This window comes from Chamaea fasciata, unplaced genomic scaffold, assembly GCF_029207755.1.
Source record: "Chamaea fasciata isolate MVZ Bird 193981 ecotype frontalis unplaced genomic scaffold, bChaFas1.0.hap1 SCAF_8, whole genome shotgun sequence".
NCBI lineage: Eukaryota > Metazoa > Chordata > Aves > Passeriformes > Sylviidae > Chamaea > Chamaea fasciata.
The window spans coordinates 549,734-560,147 of record NW_027094093.1 but is presented as its reverse complement, the minus strand read 5'-3'; the positions used below and the strand labels follow the sequence as shown (position 1 = coordinate 560,147).

At 48.8% G+C, this 10,414-nt stretch overlaps 1 pseudogene; it reads left to right on the top strand.

The window, feature by feature from the left end:
• Positions 1 to 5,994: 5,994 nt before the first annotated feature.
• LOC136292919 (protein Mis18-alpha-like) lies at positions 5,995 to 10,105 on the top strand (annotated as a pseudogene).
• Positions 10,106 to 10,414: the final 309 nt, after the last annotated feature.

The following is a 10,414-nucleotide window of genomic DNA, read 5'->3' as shown; positions in this document are numbered from 1 at the left end:
GCAGTGTGCTCAGCGTTTACCTTTTTCTTTTCCTGGGTACACTCCAGACAGCCTCTAGAGTGGAGTGAAGGTCTGAGGGGGAGCCGGGACAGCGGTACGGAGGAGCCCTGGGGATTACTCTTCTGGAGGGGGATAGTCACGTTTTCTGGTTTGTGATCCTAGGTAGTGTGAGAAGGTGCAGAGGCAAAGTCTGGATACGGCAACCCCAAAGTGGATGCTGAGAACATCTCAACATCTACGGTGCCGACATGTTCATTTCTGTCAAGGATGGATGTTCCACTTGTGTTCCAAAAGCCAAGTGTTGGGACTGGTGGTTGGGAGAAGGGAAAAAACCCTTTTCGGTCCTGGGCGGTGATTTAAAGTTACCTTAGAGGAGAGGGCCCTAGTGGGGTGGTCCCCTCAGAAGTAAAGGGTGAGGGTTTCTCCTCAGCATCACTAGAGCCTTCGCTGGGCGGGGCAGTTCTGACCCATCTCCGTGTTCTAGGGAGCTTCACATTGTTGGCCTTCTTTTAGAGTCCACAGGGTTAGGGTGCAGCAGGGGATTCCTGGCCCAGGAGCATCCTGATTAGGAGCAATGCCAGTTGCAAGGTGTAGGATTAGTAGGGTTCCGCAGGGGGAGTTTACAGTGACACACAGAGGCTGAAGGAGGGCTTGAAAAGTAAAGGACTCGAGGGCTAGAAAGCACACAGTGAAAATCGGGGGTACAGGCTAGGATACAAGTCAGAGTACAGGTATATCAGCCTTCACAGCACTGCTACCAACACTGTTTCCCTGAGAGAGGTGCAGGCAGCAACCCTAATGCAGGACAATGCCAGAAGTCCTGAGAGGTGCAGGCAGTACCCCTAAGCTAGGGCTAGGCAGGAAGTTACAGTGAGGGGGCAGAGTCCACAGGGTTGAGGTTCACTGGGGATGTCCACCCTGCGTTCCTGTCCTGCTCTAACTGGGGATGCTCACACCCCTAATGGAGGCTGTGGTGGGTGGGCTCAGTGCCAATAATGTCTCGAAGACTTTGGCACTGCAAGAATCAGCCTCTGAACGCAGGTGAAGCACGAGGCCTGAGGACCCGGGCCTGCTTAAGAGACGGTGAGTAGCCGAACTGCTGTTTTTTGGCCGATGTGCAGCCAAGATTATGCTTTGATGTTTGGTTTTCTTTATTGTAGCTGACTAGGAGACAGCAGCACGGTGACAGGAGGAATTTCCCAGAGGCGGTCTTCTTTGGCACCCAACGCGGATTTGCATCCCCAGACGTCCAAGAGATAAGTGGAGGGTTCGGAGCCATAGAGGGGATGAAAGTGGAGTGCAGGGTCAGGAGTCACTGGGAGGGTTTTTTGAGTCAGATTTGGAGATGGGCAGCAGCTGGAGCCTGCTCCAGGCTGGGCTGAGGGAGAAAACACTTGTGGCTGACACAGCTCTACATTGAGGGTACTTGGGAAAACATCTGGATTGTCCTGGATTTTTTTTTTTTTTTTGAGCTTTTTATACAAGGTTTTAATTGTAGTTTGGTAAAAATAAATGTTAAGGACTGAAAACATGAGGGGCTGACAGGTTCTACCCACCAAAGACAAGGGTTTTTTTTAAATAACTGTGGCTTATATCTTCATTTTGAGACTCTCTTTTTTGGCTAACTTTACTGTAAAAAACCAAATTTCAATTTAGCTGCTTCAATAATGAATTTATTGTACAAATACGCTCTAGTGTCAGGAGATTAAAGCAGTAACACCACCATGCACCTCTGGAATTAATTCCTGCGTCTCCTCAGACCTGCTGGTTTGCAGTAGAATTTGGACACATTTTGCTGTAGCTTTAGTTCCTAATAACTGGAAGTCCATGGATTGCTGGGTGATTTCCATAAGTTCTCCTATTTTGTAGGAGCTGCACGGTGAGGTCAGTATTCTGAGGGAGGCCCTGGCAAAGCTGCCAACAGCAAGGAAGTGGAGCATCCTGGGGCTTCTCCCACCTGAGTTTCTCCTGGAGCTTCCTGCGTGTCATGCTGGATGTTTAACCCCAGTCTGGGGTGTTTTCCTGCAGTCTCAGCTCTAACTGCTGCCCCTGAGCCCAGGCCTTGCTCTGTCCCAGCACTGAACCTGGCAGGTGGGTGTGCTTTTCCAGCCCTTTACTCCCACAGACAATCACAGATTCCTGGAGCTTCCCAAGGCACAGCCTGGCCTCCCTCCCTGGGAGCAGCACTTCAGTCTGCCTGGACCAAGGACATCCTGTTTGTAACTTTATTCCTGTTGTTTTTCCTCTTCCAGGTAATTGGCAAAAAGGAGAGAGCTACTTGGAAGTGAAGCCACTGGAAGGCCTTATCCCAGTCCAAGGTTCCCACTGTTCTCTCTGACTCCTGGATAATTGCCTGACAATTGCCTGATAATTGCCAGATACTGTCAGTTTGATTTCCTGCCTTTTCCAATAAATCCTTGCTTTCAGCTGGATTGTGTTCCTAGTGTCATCCTCCTCCTTGTCCATGGATTTGTAAATAAAATTCCTGACTTTTGTTGAGTCAAATTTTGTTATTGCAGGAATTGTGGTGCTTTTGTTCCACTGAGACTTCCCAACTCTGCTGAGAGTTTCAGATGTCAAATACAAGTAAGATTGGCGTTTCTTTGGATTGTTACTCCCATAAAATGCAGATAATTCCTGGATAGGAGTAACTGGACCTGTTCAATTCCCGCTTCTCTTTAAAATCAGAGTAGAGGAAGCAGATTTTAAGTCGTCATTTCATGAACTTCCACTAACTTGATGACTGTTCCAAAAGCTAGCAGTATTATTAAGGTATTATATATAGTAGGCATAGATATGAATAAAAGTTAAAGGATAATGGTAAATATAAAAATAATAAATACAAAAACGATTGGAACATAGCTTAAAGTACAGGCTTTTTTGGTTTGAATTTGGTTAGAGGCAGAATTCTTGCAGTTGTGGTTGGGGGTCTTCTGGGGGATTTATTTGAGAGGATTTTTGGAAGGGCATTTTTGGCCACGTTCTTTTTTGCCTCTGTTCTCTGCCTGTCCCCTACGCGCGTGGCAGCCCCCGGCCAAACTGTGCGGCAATGCTGCCGTCATGTGAACAGAGAGTGGTACCGCAGCTGTTCCCCGTGCCCATCCCCGATGCGCGTGGCAGCCCCGGGCTGTGAGCTCGGGGACAGTGCTGCCGCCTGACTGTCCGAAGTTTGCGGGAAAATAGGCGGGAAAAATGCAAGAAGCCCGAGTGCGGGGCAGCTGACTGCCTGCGCATGACCCCAACCACGGCGCCACCTGGGCACAATTTTCGGCAGTGTTTCCAGGTGGTATAGGGTAGGTTTTTAATTATTTAGTGGTGGTTTTTATTATGGTGAGTATGTAGTGTTTGTTTTGGTGGGTTTGAGGTAGTGTGATGTAACTAATTTGTTAGGATTTTTTAATATTTATAATTGGATTATTGTTTATTGTAGTATAGGGGTTTATTTATTTGGCTTGTTTGATTTCAGTATATGTTTTATAGTTATGGATAATTTGGAAGCTATTGTTTATGGTTAAATGGATCTTTTGGTTTTGTGAGTATTTATAGGTGATATTTTTATTTTGATGGTTTGAGGCATTATGGGTTTATTGAGTCAGGAATAATTTTTTGGTGTTGTTAATTTATTTGTGATATTATTTTTGCAGTTTGATTTGTTTGCTGTTCTAGTGTTTTATATAAGTTTTATTTTTGAGAACATGGGTATTGATATGGTGGTTTTTAGGTAGTTATTTGGGGTAGTGATATTCTTTTATTTTTCAGTAGTTTAGATTTTTTCATGGTAATTCGTTTGGTTTTTTTGTTAAATTTATAGAGTATTGGCTATTATTCATGAGATAGTGTAGGTTATTCCTTTTAGTCAGGTTTATGGTCAGTTATACAGTTTTGAGATTAGTAAGCTGGTTTGATTTATCTTTTTTACTAGTTTTTGTGATTTGTTGTGTGGGATTTTATATGGTTGGTTTTTTATTTTTGATCCATTTTCATGATGTGATAAGAACTATTAGTGAAAAGAGTGTAGTGTGGCTTGTTTGCTAGTAGGTTGTAGTATGGTGGAGTTCCTTGTGGTGACTATGTTGTATCACTGTTCTTTGTCTTATAGAAAACAAAACTGGATATCAGCAGACAAGGTGTAGTGGGCAAAGGGAGCAGTGATTAATGGACAAAGCAGTTGCAATTGTTGAAGCCTCACTTGTTGGTGCAACGCTAAGCATAGCTTGTCATGCGTTTTAGGTGGTTAACTCGCATTATGCTGAGCTCCCCTCACCAAAGCGGATGGCAGATCTGGTTTGCCTCACTTGTGAGCCCTCCAAGATCATTGCAGGACTCTGCAATGAAACCTCAATCTTCTCAATTTGAAGGAATAGTTCAGGTAGGCATGGTCAGGGGTAGAGGAGATGGAGTGAGTTGGGGAGGTGGGGAGGAGAAAAGAGTGTCCACTAAAGTGTGGAAATGCAAGGGCAGCCAGGCTTCCAGCTTGTAGCAGCTTGCATCTGGGAGAAATCCTGATCCGTTTGGGTTTCTAGGTGGCAAAAGCCCGGTGCCAGGCACAGGGACTTGGGCACAAACGATAGCTTGTTTCCAGGGGAAACTAAATTCAGGCCCCCAGGTTCCTGATGTCAGTTTGTAGGAGGCCTTTGGCCCTCCAAGGGCAGCCAGGCTTCCAGCCTGTGGCAGCTTGCATCTGGGAGAAATCCTGATCTGTTCGGGATTCTAGGTGGCAGAAGCTTGGTGCCAGGCACAGGGACTTGGGCATGAAGGATGGCCTGCCTCCAGGGGAAACTGAAGTCACCTGCCCAGGTGCCTGATGTCAGTTTGTAGGAGGCCTTTGGCCCTCCAAGGGTAGCCAGGCTTCCAATCTGTGGCACTTTGCATCTGGGTAGAATCCTGCACTGTTTGTAATGTCAGCTGCCAGAAGCTCCCTGCCTGGAACAGGGCCTTAGACACAAACACTGGCCCTTTGTTGTGGGAAACTCAATTCACTCTCCCAGGTTCCTCATGTCCGTTTGTAGGAGATGTCTGGCAGTACATAGGCAGCCTCAGTTTTAGGTTTGGTAATTGGATCTGGGGCAACTCCTGTTCTGGTCATAATTTTAGGAGGCTGCAGTCTCTTCTGAATGCAAGAACCCTGCCATGAACAGTGTTGGTAAAAATAAATCCTAAATAGAAATCTATTAAAATTTCTATATACAAATTTCCATGAATCAGCCTACAAAGTTGCAAAAACCACACATCTTACAAAGACTGGGTTCCAAAACATCAAAATACCTGGATTTAATATAGCAGAAAACCAGGTTTCAAAGTATTAGCAATGCATATTTCAAAGCCTCTGTTTCAAATAGCAGAATAATGAGTTCTGAATAAGTGCAATATATTATTTTACATGTTACGTATAATATAAAACAACATAATATAATGTAATGTAACGTAATGTAATATAACATAATATAACATAACATACTATAACGTACTAAAATGTAATATAATATAATAGATATGAATAGAAAAGATAAATGGTAATGATAAATACAAGTATCTAAAAAATATAAATATTATTGAAATATAGCCTAAACTAAATGCTATTTTGGTTTCAATTTGTTTGATGGCAGAGTTCTTGCAGTTGTGGTTGGGGGTCTTTTGGGCCATTTATTTGAGAGGATGTTTGGAACGGCATTTTTGGCCATGTTCTTTTTTGCCTTCGCTCTGTGCCGCTGCCCGGGGCGTGTGGCAGCCCCGGGCCGAGCTGTGCGGCAGGGCTGCCGCCGTGTGGACAGAGAGCGGTACTGCAGCTCTCCCCTGTGCCCGTCCCCGACGCGCGTTGCAGACCCCGGGCTGTGAGCTCGGGGGCAGTGCTGCTGCCTGACCGTCCAAAGATCAGGGCCAAAAGGGTGGGAAAAATGCAAGGAGCCCGGGTGCGCAACCTGGACCACAGAGCCGCCCAGGAGCGATTTTCCGCGGCGTAATGCAGATGCGCGGACATGAGATGGGGGCTCAGCGATGCCGCGGGTGGCTTCAGGCAGTCGATTTAGTCAGGCGCCTGTGCGAGCAGGCGTGGGGACCTTCCAGGTGCCGCAAAAAAGATGGTGGCTCGGCGTCATGTGCTTGACCTTCCAAAGACGGCGGCCAAAAGAGCGGGAAAAATGCAAGGAGCCCGGAGCCATCTACCCAACGGCCTGCGCACGGCCCTGACCATGGTGCTGCCCGGGCGCAATTTTTCGAGTCGTATCCAAGTGCGCGGGCACGGGCTAGGGGCTGAGCGGCTCCGCGGGCGGGTTCAGTTTTTTTGTCAGTCAGGCGCCTGTGTGAGCAGCCGGTGCGGGGGGGCCTCAACGGTGCCCACACAAAAGATGGCGGGTCGACCGGAACTAGCTTCACCACAACCAACATGGCGGTGAGGAAGAGCGGAAGTCACGTCCTGCCCCGTCTAAGGTAGCAACTCGGCGTGACTCGCCAGACCTTCCAAAGCTGGCGGCAAAAAGAGCGGGAAAAAGGCAAGGACCCCGGAGGCGTCTACCCGGCTGCCTGCGCCCTACCCTGACCACAGCGCCACCCGGCCGCGATTTTCTGCGGCGTTTCCGGGTGCGCGGCCACGGGCTGTGGGCTCGGCGGCGCCGTGGGTGGGCGGGAGCCGGGCCTGCACCGACAGGCAGCGGCGGCGACCCCTCTCTCTGCCGAGGTCCTGCCGCAGTTGGCGGCCCAGGGACGGCCTCCGTCCTGCGTCGGGCTCCCGGTCCGCTCCTTCCCCGGCCCGTCGCGTCCCCTCTGCTCCCACACACCAGCCCCGCCTCCCTCTGGCCCGGGGGGATGGAGGAAAACACAAAAGCATTAGGCCAGAACAGTCGGCGGAGCTGCCCCGAGCCGTCTCCCTCCCGCAGTCGGCAGCACCCAGCCAGGAGGAGCCGGCGTCTCTCTACCGGCAAGCTGAGCGGTGCGGCGGGAGCAAAGGGGTTGGCGGGGGAACGCCCCGGTTTTTCGGCCGGCGGGCGGGCGGGACACGCTAGCACTGTGCCCAGAGCTGGAGCAGTCGCTGTCGTTGCTGGAGCCGGGCGACGGCCGGCCCGACCAGCAGCAGCGAGAGCGGCGGGCGGACACCGCCCCCGTGCATGTGGTGTTCGTGTGCGCCGGCTGCAGGCGGCCCGGGGGCGGCACCTGGACCCGGGCGTTCAATGGCGAGGAGAGCGGCTGCATCCTGCTGCGTGGTGAGCGCCGGCCATGCCACCTCCCCCCCCGCGGTCCTTCCCGCTACAGGTTGGCCGCCTGCGTCGCCGCAGGCCCGGAGCGGAAGGTCTCCGAGCTCCCCGGAGAGTTCGGGTGGGGAGGGCTGGTCCTGGCTGGACACAGCTCCGGGAAGTCGGGGGTTCCCGGGGCAGGCGCCGAGGAGAAGCCCGGTAAAGGCCTCGGAGTGCTCCTGTGCCCCCGAGCGCTCCCGGAACATTTATTTGGGGTGGTGTGTGCAAGCCGCTTATGGCCTAAGGGAGAGGGATTTCCCACAACGACACCTAGTGAGATGGACAAGGGGAACGGCCTCAGGATGAAGGGAGGCAGGTTTAGATTAAATATCAGAAAGAAATTGTTCCCTGTGAGAGTGATGGAGCTCTGGCACAGGTTACCCAGAGAAGCTGTGGCTACGTCTGGATCCCTGGCAGTGCCCAGGGCCAGGTTGGACGCTGGGGTTTGGAGCAGCCTGGGCTAGTGGAAGGTGTCCCTGCTCTGGGCCAGCCGGGGTAGGGGGGCGGGTGGAATGGGATAAGCTTTGAGGTCCCTTCTACAATTTAGTGATTCTGATGGTCTTGCTGAGGTCAGTCAGCCTGAGGAGCTGTTGCAAATTCAGGCTGCAAGTTCAGTGCTCATAATTTACACTGTGTAAAGCAAGAATGAATGCTTAAAAAAAATTCTAATGCATTATTTGTTTTTTTAGGAAAGGCATGGGGAGAGGTGCTTTTTTAAATTTTCTTCTGAATAAATGTTATTCCTTACTTACAGTATGGTAGAAACCCTATTCTGCTCTGGTGCTGAAGGACATTTGGCAGCATCTCCAGGTGCACCTCCAGGCGTCTCGACTCTAAAAGAGATTTGTTCTGTTTCCGTATTGACTCTGTTGAAAGGTAAACGCAGAATGTTGATGGGTCAGCCTGCCAGCTCCACTTCACTCACCAGGCATCACCCAGAGGGTGCTCCTGTTATATCTCTGGCAAGGCTGGAGGTGTCTTTTTCTGCTGCTCCATCCCAGAGGGGTTTTCTGTATTGCTGCTGTTGGCATCGTAGTGCTCAATTGTGAGGAACATCACCTGTGTAAGGCAAATCCTAGGAAAAAACCCAAACAAAACAACCAGGTCTGCCTTTTGTGTGAGAAATTGCATTCCAGCCAAGAAAATATCACGGGGCCCACGGCACAGGAGGGTTCCTTCCCATTTGCTGGGAAGAGTGCACAAACCAAGCACCAAACGGGCCTGGCTGGAGCCTGTTAGGGGTCAGCATTAGCAGCGGGAAGGGTGGCCAGAGGGGCTCAGGCAGGGCTTAGGCTGGGTCTGACCTGTAGTGGCCACATGTGCTTTTTCCTTGCTAAGGTGGGCAAAGGCAAATCTGACAACTGAGTGTGTGCTTGAGACTCTCACTCAGCTGTCTGAGAATCTGTCTAAAAAATGGAAGCAAGCTTAGGTTTAGTTTGGTGTACAGCACTTAAAAGTGGTCCAAAATATTCTTCAATAACTGTATCCTGAAGAAGGGCTCCACGCCAGAGTTGTTTTGTGCAAGCATTGTTCTTATAGACGGTGGTTGTTCATCTGGACTGGTTTTATTATCTCTGTTTTTTTCTGAAGTTCCCATTTATTTTGCTATATTGCTGTGGATGTTCACCCTCGTACTCTGGACAGAGGTTTGGGGATTTTTTTCTTCATTCCACAGCTATAATATCTTTTTTTTTTCCTTTTTTTTTTTTTCTTTCTTTTTTTTTTCCCATATGGCAGTAAAACTCTCTAAAGCACTAAGTTGGCTGCGGAATGGCATTTTCTCAGAGAGAGTAATGCTGCTTCTCCCAGCCAGCGCTGCACTGTTCTTGGTGTCTTGGTGCAGTTTTTCAGTGTATCTCTTTGCCCCAGAATCCATGGCTGTCCCTCAGGGTTCTGAAGGAGTGCTTTATTTGGATTTTTGGCTTCAGAGTGGGAAGTGCAGGATCTGAACTGTGGCATCTCGGCTAGGAACCTTGGAAAAGCAGGCTCTTATTCATGAGGAACCGCTAACTCTTGAAAGTCGAGCTGTCTTGCCAGAGGCGCTGCAAAGGGTGAGATTTAACCTTATATCATTCTTTGTTGAAATCACCTCTGTGAAACCTTAATAGGCTTCAACAGTTTCTGCAGAACAGCTGATTTCACCTAGAGCAATTCAGTGCATTGTAACATGCACTGGTCTGCTTCATGTAATCGGTCTCTTGTGTTATGCAAGATCTTCAGCAACTTTTCCTTCAATTTGCATGGTAATTAGCATTTTGTGTTTATCAAGCACAACATTAGGTTCCTATTTATGTCTCAGTAATTTGATATGTTATTCCTAGTTAGTTCCGATTCACTTCACCAGATCTTGACTTAACTTTGAGTCACGTTTCTTCTGCCTTTTGAGCAGATGGACTTAATGCTTTTGCTGTAACTTTGTATTGAAATGTCAATCATAAACTAATCCTGATAAATCAAGCTGATGTTTTGCTCTACTAAAATCTTGTGACTACCTTGGCAGGTAGGAAGAGTTGGGAGCAAACAGTGTAAGGAAGTTGACTGTGGAAGCTGCAGATTGTCCAGCAAAAGCTGAGTGTGTGGCTGTGACACTTAGCAAGGCTGGAAAGAGTTCCTGTGTGGACAGTGGATGCTAGAGTCAGCTGAGCTTTCAAAGTATGAAAGTAGCAAGGCAAGGATCAATTAAAAAGAATTGGTGATGTAAGATGAGATTTGAGCCCTTTCTGACATCCACACATGCTCTTTGTGCTGTCAAATTCTGTGTGTAACCAAGTACAGTAGTTCCCTTGGTTGTTTTGCAGGTAGATAGGATACTCCAAGCTCTGTAGACAAGACTGACGACTATTGAGTCATTTGTGGCTGCTCTGCATGGGCAGCTCTGAGAGGAAACACCTGTTGAACGGCAGGAGAACTGCAAATGTGAAACTTGGCCCTGTAATCCTCTGGGATCCATAGGAACATTGCAAGGGGCATGAAAGAGCTGAAAGCCATGGGTGGTCTGTGCTGCAGGGGAGCAGCGCTGACCGAGGCTGTGTCCCAGCCAAGGAGCTCCTCTTGTGTCCCTTAAGAGGGTACCCCAGGGATTTTGTTCTTAATAAAAGAGCAGTCGATCTGTAGACTTCTGGTTTAATGGAAGTATTTATTTAAATTTTTGTCTCTGAAACCAAAGTGTTGATCTCCTGACTTCCCTG